Source organism: Montipora capricornis, chromosome 12 (genome assembly GCF_036669925.1).
Source record: "Montipora capricornis isolate CH-2021 chromosome 12, ASM3666992v2, whole genome shotgun sequence".
Lineage (NCBI taxonomy): Eukaryota > Metazoa > Cnidaria > Anthozoa > Scleractinia > Acroporidae > Montipora > Montipora capricornis.
In genome coordinates this window covers 9899083-9912154 of record NC_090894.1, presented here as the reverse complement: position 1 = coordinate 9912154, position 13072 = coordinate 9899083, and the positions used below count along the sequence as shown (strand labels likewise).

The 13072-nt window shown below is 38.7% G+C and overlaps 1 pseudogene; it reads left to right on the top strand.

Annotated features, from left to right (window-relative positions):
- The first annotated feature begins 2581 nt into the window (after nucleotides 1-2581).
- LOC138025428 (E3 ubiquitin-protein ligase rnf8-like) lies at nucleotides 2582-10550 on the top strand (annotated as a pseudogene).
- Nucleotides 10551-13072: the final 2522 nt, after the last annotated feature.

Genomic DNA, 13072 nt, shown 5'->3' with positions numbered 1-13072 from the left:
ATCTTTTGTATTAAGGTCTCTGAAGGTTCATTTATACGGTACAATTTTTGTCGCACGCTACAAGCTTAGGACATGTCTACAACTCGTTTACGATTGTCGCGTACGCTGCAACAATTGTAAGTCATGTCCTAGGCCTGTTGTAAAGCTTCACGTCGCATGCGCCAAAAATCGACCGCGCAACAGGTTTATTTGATATACAAAAGTGGGGTTTTATCAACGGAGTTGATAATGTAAATTGGCCACCGTACATAGATTCTAAGGGCCCATTAACACGGTACGATTTTTGTCGCATGCGACAACGACTTACGTCAGGCCCACAACATGATTTACGATTGTTGCGTACGTCAGAAAAATGTCGTAGCATTTTAAAACATGTTTTAAAACGCTACGACAATCGTAAGTCATGTCTTATGGCCTGTCGTGAGCTTGTCGCATGCGACAAAAATCGCACCGTGTAAATCGGCCCTAAAAGCTGACGTTTCGACCGTTAGCCCTTCGTCAGAGCGAATCGAGGAATTGTGGGTTACGTGTAGTTTTTATAGTAGAGTAGGAGCTACGCTATTGGTGGTAACATGGCAACGTGAAAATAGGAATATATTAGTTTAAATTAAAAGCGTTCGTTAATACCGTGAGGATTAAGGGTGCCGATTTGGAAGATGAATTGAATTGGGTCTGATGACCGCAACGCCTCTGATTGGTCCGCAACCAACTAACTGCAGTGGGATTATTATATGACTAGCTCCATGAGCGGCAAGATGAACCAAATCCCGCACTGTGATTGGCTACCCGAGCGGGCAAGATGGAGCTATCTTGCCCGCGCATGCGCATTGTTGCGTCATTTTTGGGTTAAACACTCGAGCGAGTCCTCGAGCGAAGGTTTCAGTTACCGAGGCGATGGCGTACCAACGCTTGCCTGAGGAAAACGTTCCCTGTCTGCGGTAGAAACGAAGTTCAGTTTGCCACAAATAGCATTTTTGTTATTGACCCGATTAAAGCAACAAACCTTGGGGCAGAGTAATTTCCGCACAGAGACGGATGTTTCGGTTATTGTCGAAAAGCACTCCGTTGATGATTTCTCGTCGTACAACGCAACGATTTCAGTTTTGGCTGGTAAGATGGACTATTGTTGATCATTGAGGTTTTAAAAAGGGTCGCGTTTTTGGACGATTTGTGGTAACACTTTGGCCTAAAGCTTGGTTTAAAGCCTTAGCTTGAAGCGACTGCTTTATTTTTTGTTTTTCTCGGAGCTTTAGGCGCGCTTGAATATTATAATTTCTCACTCAGAGAGGGCGTTGTTATTTATCCCAAACATTGAAGCTCTCTCTGTTTTTCTTGCGAGTGAGGTTTTTTGTGTGACGTATTCCGTCGATGAATAAAAAAAAAAAATTCATCGTTTTCCGAAAGATACCCAGCACCTGGTTTTTGATAACTCACAAAACTGAATTTTCTTCTCTGCTCTCTTCTCGAAGTTACCTAGTTTAAAGTGATTAATAAATTTTAAAAACAGGAAAGGCAATGCCGTGGGGTGTTGTATGTAGTTGGAGACGTCAGTCAACTTGCTCTTTCAGATTTCGCTGTTTAATGAAAAAGGGTGTGATGAAAAAATATGAAAATAAACATAATAGAACCACTTGATGTTATGAATACTTGATTAGTGTTCTTAGTTAGTTTAGTTTTCCTTTAAAAACCAACCAAAATTTATATTTCAATCTATCTGATTATCATTATCTTAGAGATTATATTTGATTTTAACGTGGGAAAGAATGTGAACCATAAGCATACGCAAAGGGTTGTGTAACCAGATAAAGAAAAAAAAAAAAAAAATCGAAATTCTTTGCATTCTAATGTTAATTTGCATAAGAACTGTTGCCTTTGTAAAAACCTGAAGTCTGATTTTTTTCTTTGCTCTGCATGCACTTATCTGAAGCAGTGGTTCTAGATATTATAGCTTATCATATTGAGAGCGCTTCCATGACTGGCCAAGCAGTATTATTTTGTTAAACTGCTGTATTTGTTAATATTTCAAAGCAATATCTAGGCAATAAATTAAAATAATTACACACTAGTGAGCAGAGCCTCCTCTAAAAGTCAGCAGAAAGAACGCGAGCAAGAGAAGCTCTGTAAGAAATCATTTGAAGTCCTGTTTTTAAGTCCCCAATTGCCCCCAAGTGTCTGTGCTAGTTCACTCCGGTTTAGGCAGTGCGCCGCGCATCATATTTTTGACAAGGTGAAGGTCAAAATCAAGCCTTTAGTACAAAATCAATGTGGCATCTAGGAGTGAAATTGAGACTTGACCTGGGTTTGAAACTGTCTCCAAGCAACGGCTTGTACATACTCTGACTGTACACGATTTCTGCAGAGTTTTTTCTTTTCTCGCCAAGTTAAGAAAGGCTCTTCTGGCAGGGTGTAATATTAAAAGTGCTTTGGCACAAGCAGTTCTCCTCAGCTCTACCTTAAAATTAATAACTCTTAGGCCAAGATTACCACATTACTCTAGGATTGAAGTTGAACTAATGATTATTGTTAATCTGTACGGGCCAAACCAATGCTTGCATGTATAATGCAGATAACAAGTTACAAAATGATGGTTAGTGATTTCCACACATATATTTTTTGAATTCAAAAATGTAGGTTGTCTAGCAATGGTAAACAGAGAAAAAAAGCAGACAACCTTCTCTTTTTGTGTACTTTGCAAAGATCCAGTGGGAAGTATGACTTTCTGCACTCACGCTATTTAGGTACTAATAATCTTGTACACCTCTCTCAAACTGGTGTCCTGTTGTGTGTTTCAGAGTTTAAATGGAGTGTTCATCAACGGCAGCAGAATATTGCCTAATGTGCAGCATGTCATTGAGTCTGGCGACAAAATTGCTTTTGGGGTGGGAATAGACTCAAATCCACCAGAATTTGAATATGTGTTTGAATCTGCTGGAAGAAGCAGGAAAAGACAAGCAGAAAGTATATCGTCAACCAGCAAAGAGGGATTAGTTAAGTGCAGAAGGATTTTGGCTGAAAGTGGTGGCTTCATAAATGTGCCTACAACCGCTGATGATTCTGCTCTCCAGGCAGCCTTTGGTGTTGCAGAAGAAAAGATTAAGAAACTGAAGACTTCGTTTAGAAGAGAAAGAGAAATGTCATGCAGATGTCATTAGGCAGTTGGAAAAGACAGAAAGGAGATGCAAGCTAAGCTTCTTGATCAAAAGGCTTACACTGGAAAATGAAAAAGCAAGAGCTTGAAAGTGCCCTGAAAACTCTCTTTACAGAAAAATTGACTGAGAAAGAGCAATGTCTGAATGAGCAACTGAGAATCCAGAAAGAAAGCCTGATTGCTGAAAAGGAGCAAGTTGAGGCACAGCTTCAAGAGGAATTGAACAGAAAACTTGAGGAAAAAGATAAAGAGCTTGAAGACCTGTTGACTCAGCAGAAAAATACTTTGGAGCAAGTAATTGCCCAAAAGGAGGAACAACAAAACAAATTGCACACAGAATTAGAAAATTATAAGGCCTCACAAGCTCGACTGTTAGACTTAGAGGCGAATGAAAGAAGGATGGAATCCTCTTTGCAGGAGCTGCGGCAAATTGTAGAGTCCAAGAATGAGGAACTTCTTAAGCAGCAAGAGGAAACAAAGAGAGTGGAAGAGGAGACTAGAAAAACAGTTATTGAGCAGATGGAAGATGAGTTTACGTGCATCATATGCCAAGACCTTTTCATTGATTCTACAACTTTATCATGTGCTCATTCTTTTTGTGAGCATTGCTTGCAAACCTGGCGTCAAAAGAAGAACAGCTGTCCCATTTGTCGCCAAGTGATCACGGGAAAGCCAGTCAGGTCTCTTGTTCTCGATAATGCCATTGCCAAAATGGTGGAGTCCATGGATGAAGAGACCAAGACAAGACGGCAAATGGTCAGCCGGGAAAGGCAAGAGTTGAAAAGAGGTAATATGGTACACAATACAGTGATCATCATTGATGGCTGAGTGAGGGGCCCCTTGCCGAACCCCTTACCTGTAGATGACCAATCAGCCTTGCTTTGATAAGGTGTAAGATTCCCGGCCTCAGCCATGATGACAAAAAGTTCCAGTTGCGAAGAGAAAATAATGGCTTGTAATCAATCTTCAAAATTTAGACCGAACAAAAAATGGAAGCTGTCCCCAGAAAGCCGGTCTAGTTAAACCGCATCTGATTACAAATCAGCTGAAATGCCATAGGGAGTAGCTTGAGGAAAGTACAGATTTGTTTGTTCATGTGACTTCATCTACAGTTCGTTCCGAATGAACGTTTAAATATGCTGCACCCAATTGAGGAATGCCTGTTTTGGTGGATTGAATAACAAAGTAACAAGTATTGTTTCACTCGTTTGTACTCATCAGCAAATGATTCTTTTCTCCAATACCTCAAGATACTTCTAGTTTCATTGATGCCAACCAATTCCGCACCAAACCGAGGGTGTTCAGATGCGATGAAAGGTTATTTCCAACTTAGTGAAAGAAATACCAGTGTACGGTCATAGGCGAAAAGAAGGAGACAAAAATAGTCTGCGTTGGTTTTTTCCTGCACACCGAGTCATTCTGAAGTGAAACCATCTAATGTTGTACAGTAATGAAAATATGGGCAATGGTTGTTACCAAACCAAATTTGCAATGCATTTTTGGTACAAAATGTAAGTAGGAAATGAAACACTTGAGAGGGTAGCAGAAATGGTTCTATATTGTTATTATTAAGTCTTAAAATATTTTGATGCTCTTTCACCAGTGCATGTGTCATGGAAATGTGAGAAATGAGCTGCAATGCTATGTTTAAATTTGTATTAAATTTTAATTAATGTAAATAATTAAAAGTGTATAAATCCTCAAGAAGCAACTCAACAAAACATTAGATCCAATTTATTGGCGGATATCCAAACTGATACCGTTGTATTTTAATGCATAACCATTTCTTTGAAGATGCATTCTGTAGAAAGTGTTCTTTACATTGTAGTTAATTATTATTATTATTATTATTGTTATTATTATTATTGCACTTGCTTGCTAATGGACAAGGCCAGAAGCTACATGTATGCAAGGTAGTCTTCCATGAACAGTCATGTTAATATCTGGGCCACTTTGTTCTCTTAATTATGAATGGTTAGTTCCATTTTAACTCGTGGTCTTCTCTCCACCCGTCTTTTTTCAAAATATACATGTACTTGGTAATATAAATACATGTATCTTCCCTCTCCCATCTTTCAGTATGTACATGTACACTGTAACATGAAATAAAAAAGCCAATGAATTTGCAATGAATTGTAGTAAAAGTTGTGTCAATGTTAGTCATATAATTGTTATTGGTGACTGTTCTCAGGTGCACAAAATATGAATCTGTAATAATAGTAATTATTATTATTATTATTATTATTTTATTATTATTATTGTTATTATTATTATTAGTATTATTATTATTATTAGTAGTAGTATTATTATTATTATTCAACTGATATAGTAAAAGGTAATTTTTGAAGACATCTGAGTCTGGGGAAGGGACAAGAGAGTGATACTTAATTCTCAGTTGTTGAATAGCTTGGTGCTTTCAGGCTGGGATAGCTATTAGTGTGTACTAAAACAGTGGATAGCGTTGAAGTTGTGTTCTGATTGGCTACTCAAACTTTGAATATCCTTTGCTATTCACCTCTGAGCAACTCGCACTGGGATTGCACCTGAAAATATTGTAATTGTTGCAGGAATAAATGAGTTTAAATCATCTTTTTGTGAATTATTATCTCACTTAGCAGCTCGGTAAATATCCACCACTAGCCACCTCCACTTCGGTGAATAGTTCTTAATTAATTTTAGTTTCATTTTTCCTGAAACCACAAAATGAGTTCATCATTGGAAATAAAGTTACGCTGTTTTGAAATATTTAAGGTTGCTGTTATTGTGAATGCATCAGTTCACCGAGTACATGTAACTCTTTTGCATTTGGTAAATATTGTCATTGTGGTTTGTTACATACAGAGCAATGGGTTTACCTATAAAAGATTAATCATTCTAGCACACCTTTGTAACAAAGTGGCCTCTCTTTGTTTATTTTGGAATGAAATAGATTTTTACCAAAATTCCAGCAAATTAAAAAAAAAATGAAGAAACTCAATGTTTGTTGCTGCTGAAATTACTATTAAACCTTATGGCAAACTAAATTGTTCTTTTTTATATACATTAGAAAGTGTGATGTGTTTTGGTAGAACCGTTAACATCTTTTTAATATGTAATGCAGTGGTTGTGATGAGTCGCAAACATCTTGAAGATATTTAGCCTTGTTTTGATTTCACATGTAGCATGTTTCTTTGCAGTGAAAAATTTTTGATTTGCTTAATAAGTCTTTTAATTTCGAGCTGCATTATTGGCTCAAGTTTGTTTTATTTCGATAATTTGTTGAGTATCGCTATTAAAATAAAGTTTTGTGGAGTTCTTTTTAATGAAATTATCAAGTTTGTTGATTAAAGTTTCTGAATGTTACTTTGGACAGAATGAGAAAATCTGTTTGCAGCTTGAGATAATCATGGGTTGACAAAACTTAAAAACCTTTGCTGAGGTTCCAGATTCTTTTTGTGTGATACATCCAAAACTTTGTTGGCCAAAAATAAAAACCCTCAGCATTTGGAGGAATGATTATTCACTAAACCTTGATTCTCTCACTTTGGAGATTGTGCAAATTTGTGGTTATTAAAGGCTTGAAAAAGGTTAGTAACCAGGGTAGTTGACAAAATATCAATATGGTTGAATGCATACCAGTGCAGACTGTGCAAGACTCTTATAATAAAATATTGTGTGAAAGGTTCTAAACCACAAGTAGATTGTCAGTGCCCAAAGGGGGTTAAAAGTATTGATCTGCAGTTGTAAAAGGTGCCTGCTTTGTGTACTGGATACTTCAGGGCAACCACTGTTACTGAGTCAGTGTATTTTGACTGCCTTGCTCTTATCAGTGTTTTTTACACAAAGGAAAAGCCTTAACAATTACTTAAATTTGGGTGATCTGATCCATTGAAATAATGGATTTTGTATTTAATGGATGTCCTCTTGATTACCCAGTGACGATCTACTAGAATTGCAATTTAAAAGTTCTTTGCAACTGTGTGGAACAAGTCGTAATTTCCAACTGTCGCAGTGAGTTTATGAGTACCATTCATTTCAACCCAGTAAAAGTTTTGCGACAACGGAAACCTGATTAAGTGTTCCATAGCATTGTTGCATGACTGTGTAGTAAGTAGCATGCATCTTAATATGGAGATCAAGTTTTACAAGGAATGTTTCCACCTTGCTTTAGTGATTCTCCAATCCATGCTTCAGCAATAATTTTTAACGTTCACAAAACTCATCAGTTGACATATGGCAATACGACAGAGTTATGTACTGCCGCTGAGTGCTTGGTTAAGACCATGAAGGAGAATCCATTTAGCTTTGACAATCCTGATTTATTTACCTTCTCTGCTATCAAATCATCAAGAGATCAGGCACTGAAATAAGGAATTGGTCAATATTTGATGATGCCCTTTTGTTGATTTTAATTCTGTAATTTACTGTACAGCTGCATCTCAATGTAGAGCTCCTCCTGGTTCCATACAGGGCCTTCCTGTTGTTGCAAATGACCCAGGAGTGCATCTGCCTGCAGGCCACGCCCACCATGCGGCATCAAGGGTGGTACAAAACACAGCGCGCCATCCAAGACCAAGAGAACAACCATACTCTCATGGAGTGCAAGTACAAGGGGCACGCCCAGCTGCTGTGGCCAACCAGAGAAATTACCATGATAGATATGAAAACAGGTACTATGATGGCCATAGTGGTTATTCGGGATACCGCAATGGTGGTACAGGTGGAAGCCTTGAAAGGGGCTATCTTCAGAATAACTACATTCATGGCATGCCAGGAACCTATTATCCTGGATATGGCCAGTGCCACTTGTGTGGTAAGTACCGGTAGGAAAATACTATTATTGACCCTAACCCTCCCTTGCATTCCTAGGGACTGGTATGTTAGAGATCAGACAGCCAAACTCCTTAGTTTGTACTTATGGGTTTCACAAACACGATTTTTTGCCTGCTCATTTAAAAAACATGACTTATTTTCTGAACAATGATCTGTCATACTTGAGTAATATATTTGGGGAAATTCCCTATTTTGTTCTATTTGCACAAGCTGGTGGAGTTCACCAAATGAGCTGTACAGATTGTGAGAACTGACACTGTCTCCAAATTGAGCTTGCAGTCTAGGATAGTGTATTATATAAGCATCCCAAGAGGGATGTACGTGTTAGTAGTATAAGCACAAAGTATTTTGCTCCCTTTGTGGACCATTAAGAAAAACTTACAGTTTGCATATAAGTCTTTCTGCATATAGGGACTGAAAAATGCATCTTATTGGTGGGGCTTGAAATGGCATTTTTCTTACCATAAAAATTGCAATTTTGGAATCCTGTGTTGTGGGGAAAGGGACTGTGCTGTTTGAAACCCTTTTTTCTGGTAGCCTGCTATCCTGTTTCCTGTACCAATTACTGGTAATGTCTTTGGAATTCCATCTCTTAGCTTTCCATTCTTTTTGTTCCTTTCCCATCCCACTTTCCCGTTTACCCTCCTGTGCCCAACAGTTATTGTTCAAAATTTGATTAAGGAGCGACATGACTATTCCGTGGGGAAGGGGGTGAAGGGTACAATACATGTAGCTGAAACAACCCAAACCTTTACAAAAATGCTAACCTTAACAATATGCTTTAGATAATGTTTAGGCCTAAGGTTAGCATTTTAAGGTTTGGGTTGTTTCAGTTTTCGCCTCCTTCACCCCTCACCCCCGAAATAGTCATGCTGTTAAGGAGGCTCAAACCAGTTTCAGAGGTTTCAGCGATTGCACTATTTGGAAGGATTGAATTTACCCATCTAGTTCATGTGCTGGCAAAGCTATTGTACTATATGAAATACCAATAACTGCTTGACAAGATGCACTCATTGAAGTGATGTAATAGGTCACCATGGCAACAAAAGAGCCTTCTAGAAACATCCTGTATTTGTCTTCCATCACTTATATCTCAAAAACTAACTTGGTGACGCCCAATTTCAGAGGTCCCCCCTCCCCCCCAAGTCTTGCACTAATTTGTGAAACGAAATGAAATGAAACGAAGAACAGAAAGACTCATAAACATTCATTAGAGCTAACCCTAGGCCTAATTAGGCCTAAACAAAAGTTTTTAGGTCTAATGTTAGCATTGGTAAATGGTTTGTTTAGGCCTAATTAGGCCTAAGGTTAGCTTTATTGTTTCTGTATCATTTCGTTTTGTTTCGTTTTGCAAATTAGTTTAAGCCAAGTGACTTTGGTTTAAGTTCTTATTATATTGGATTCTGGATTTCTTATGCCAGATTCCATATTTTGAATTCTGGATTTCTTATGCCAGATTCCGTTTCTAGATTTCGGATTTTGGATCCTGGATTCCAGATTCTGGATTCCGGGTTCTGGGTTTTAAGCAAGCCCCTGTGTTTGTCCGTCCAAATTTTTGCATAAGCATTGTTTTTATTTTCTCTTGGGACTTACAATGGTCCCAAGAGAAACTGGAAACAATGCTTATGCAGAATTTTGGAGGGACAAAAGTATTATGGGATTTTTAACACTGGCTAATTTCAAAACTTCCATTTTGTTTTCAAAAAACTCTATCCTCAACTAAATTTATCTCTTTGAGGGATTTCAACTTTTTATGTGGGTAAGAATCCCCATCACTTCCATTGGAGTTCCCTTAACCCCATCCAATTAGGGATGTGCCTTATGGCTTCAGTGCTCATCTGACTTCTTGTCATGGCAAATTTCTTGCAGGTATGAGAGGCCATTGGGCACAAGGATGTCCCTTCCAACATTAGAAAGGTTAACACCTAAAGCAGTCGTTGGATAGAGGCCTGTGGTCACAAGTGCCACACAAAGTGATATCATGGCGAGCACCATGATGTATTATATACCATAGTTTATACAAAAGGTTAAGAAAATTTATTATTAAACTGGAATTGACCTTCAAGGATTTCTGGCATCTGAAGTTTAAATATAAAGCATGCGCTTTCGTGCTTGTTTCAGTTGATTGGTTCGCTCAGTAGTTTATATATTTACACCTGAAAAAAAAAAGGATGATTTGTTGCAAGGTGATGAGTGATCAACTATGTGCAAAGTGTGAATTTTTTGACAAACATTTTATTAATTCAAATCATGGTGGCATCAGAGCAAAATATAATTATGCAACTGTTACTGTAACTGTGATGGATACCATATTATGCAAATGAATAATAATCTTGTTCAGATTTTCAACATTTATGTGAAAGAAGATGATAAAAAAGGAAATAATTTGGAAAGACAGTTTGAGTGGCATTCTTTTATGGGTATTTTCCATGTCGTTCTTTATGGCTTATTAATATTTAACATGTGCAAGGAGGTGATAATGAATATTGATTAGTAATCACATAAAAAGACTGAAGCTAGGATAACATGTGGTGCAATTGTCTTACCACTCGTTTTTGAATGAAGAAAAAGAAAACATTGAAAAAAGTAATATCCGTCTGTTTTGTTTTTGTTGAAGATTTATTTCGGAAAACTCATTTTACAATGCCAAACCTGAAATGCTGTCAGGAGAAAAAAAAAACCGTGGCTGACGGTCTCGAGAGGTGAGGCCCTTCCCAGTGAGGTCCTTGTTCCCTTTAAAAAATGTTCTTGTATTCCCTTGTTCCTCAAATTACTTTCAGACTTGTTCCCAGCTTTTTGATCCCTAAAATGGTTCATGTTCCCTTCTTGCCTAAGATATTTTGTCTTTGTTCCCCGTTCAAATTAGCCATGTTCCTTGTTCCCTAAAACCCCTCGGAGGACCGAAGAGGTCGATCTCACAAAATAAAAAGTTGGCACCATGTCTAAATGATGGAATGTGCTTCGGACAAAACACGTATAGTGAGAGGATTTTCGTATGTTTATATCCTGTAAATGAAATTTTGATCGAGTGGGCAATTGCGCCTGAAAACTCTAGGTGGATTATATCGTTTTCAAACACGTGGGTGAATGTCCCCCACTTTCGCTTTCTGAACTACCGATTATTTGGGATAAAAGAAAACGGGAGTCCAGGGAATCAAGAATCAGGGGCAGCCAACGGGTCATTTTTTTCAAAATTCATCAAAATATATCATGGCTTTTTTGGAGCAATTTCTCTACCCGCTGGGAAGTTTTTACCTGTTCTGCACTTCCAGCAAAAAGAGGCCAAAACTTCCTAATAATCGCATTATAATACGTGATGTGGTGGCGGACGGAAAGAGTGACACATGGCCAAAAATTCCGTTTGCCAGGAGAGCCGGGAGGAAGTTTCCCAGAAGGCAAGCATGAAATGTAATACATCGTACGCCAAAATGGGCGTGGCAAAAGGCCTCACGTCGGGTACATTGCCTCCAAATAACCGTAACAACAAATACACTTCTCCCCGAAGGATAGCAGCGAAAAAAGGCACTACTTTCACAACTATAGACTATCCCTAGTTTTTATTACACCATTAGAGGAGCTACCGTAGTCAAGGGGTTAATCACATATGGCTCAGGGACCGATTAATCTCTCCCTCTTTGGATCGAAAGTAGCACGGGGGACCCAAAAAGAGTTTTTGCAATTTTTTTTTTCTTAATACGTATTTTACGAATGCGCATGCGTTCTGTACTAGTGTGCTTACCACATGAACAAGAGCAAGGAAAAAAATTCACAACTACAGACTATCCCTAGTTTTTATTACACTAATGTAGGAGCTACCGTAGTCAAGGGGTTAATCACATATGGTTCAGGGACCGATTAATCTCTCCCTCTTTGGATCGAAAGTAGCACGGGGGACCCAAAAAGAGTTTTTGCCAAGTTTTGTTTTTCTTAATACGTATTTTACGAATGCGCATGCGTTCTGTACTAGTGTGCTTACCACATGAACAAGAGCAAGAAAAAAAATTCACAACTACAGACTATCCCTAGTTTTTATTACACTAATGTAGGAACTACCGTAGTCAAGGGGTTAATCACATATGGTTCAGGGACCGATTAATCTCTCCCTCTTTGGATCGAAAGTAGCACGGGGGACCCAAAAAGAGTTTTTGCCAAGTTTTGTTTTTCTTAATACGTATTTTACGAATGCGCATGCGTTCTGTACTAGTGTGCTTACCACATGAACAAGAGCAAGGAAAAAAATTCACAACTATAGACTATCCCTAGTTTTTATTAATCACATATGACTCAGGGATTCCGTTTGCCAGGAGAGCCGGGAGGAAGGCAAGCAGAAGGCAAGCATGAAATGTAATACATCGTACGCCAAAATGGGCGTGGCAAAAGGCCTCAAATCGGGTACATTAACTCCAAATAACCGTCACAACAAATACACTTCTCTCCGAAGGATAGCAGCGAAAAAAGGCACTACTTTGTCGCCAATATTCTGTAATAAAAACTTGTTCAGAAATCAAGAGCCTACGTTAACAGCACACACCAGGGCTACTCCTTAGTATCTGGCTGGAAATCTTCTTCCCACCACGTTTCCCTCTAGCCGCACTTTAGCCATTTGATGAGGGCCAGTCTCCACTTGCTTCACAAGCAGTTGCCTCCTTCATGCTCAAAAACAATTCTGGGTAATTCTGCCATTCCATGACAAGGGAAGACCCCAGATTCTCATTTCATTGTCGGGCTACCCAGTCCTACCAGAAGTTTTTAGCTTTCAAAACTTGCTCAATTTGTATCGGTAGGTGGTCGTCGGTATTCGTCCACAGAAAGGCCAGAGAGACAACTTCACTCGTGAAACGCCATGCCTTAAGTGTTAACAAAGCATTTTAGGCGTCCCAGTCTGCATGAAACCATCTCTCACCTCTGTTTGGAGAAGACCAGACACGCACGGTTCTTACGTTACGTTTATGCCTGTAGAATCAACTGAAATGTCAATTCCTTGTAAAAACCAGCATCTTAATTTCTTGGGTAGGCTAGGTATCGGAGAACCAGAACATTTACGCATGCGCTGACGGAATGTATGAACAAGAGAAAAAAGCAGTACCTCCAGACAAGGCGCTGGAGCGTCGT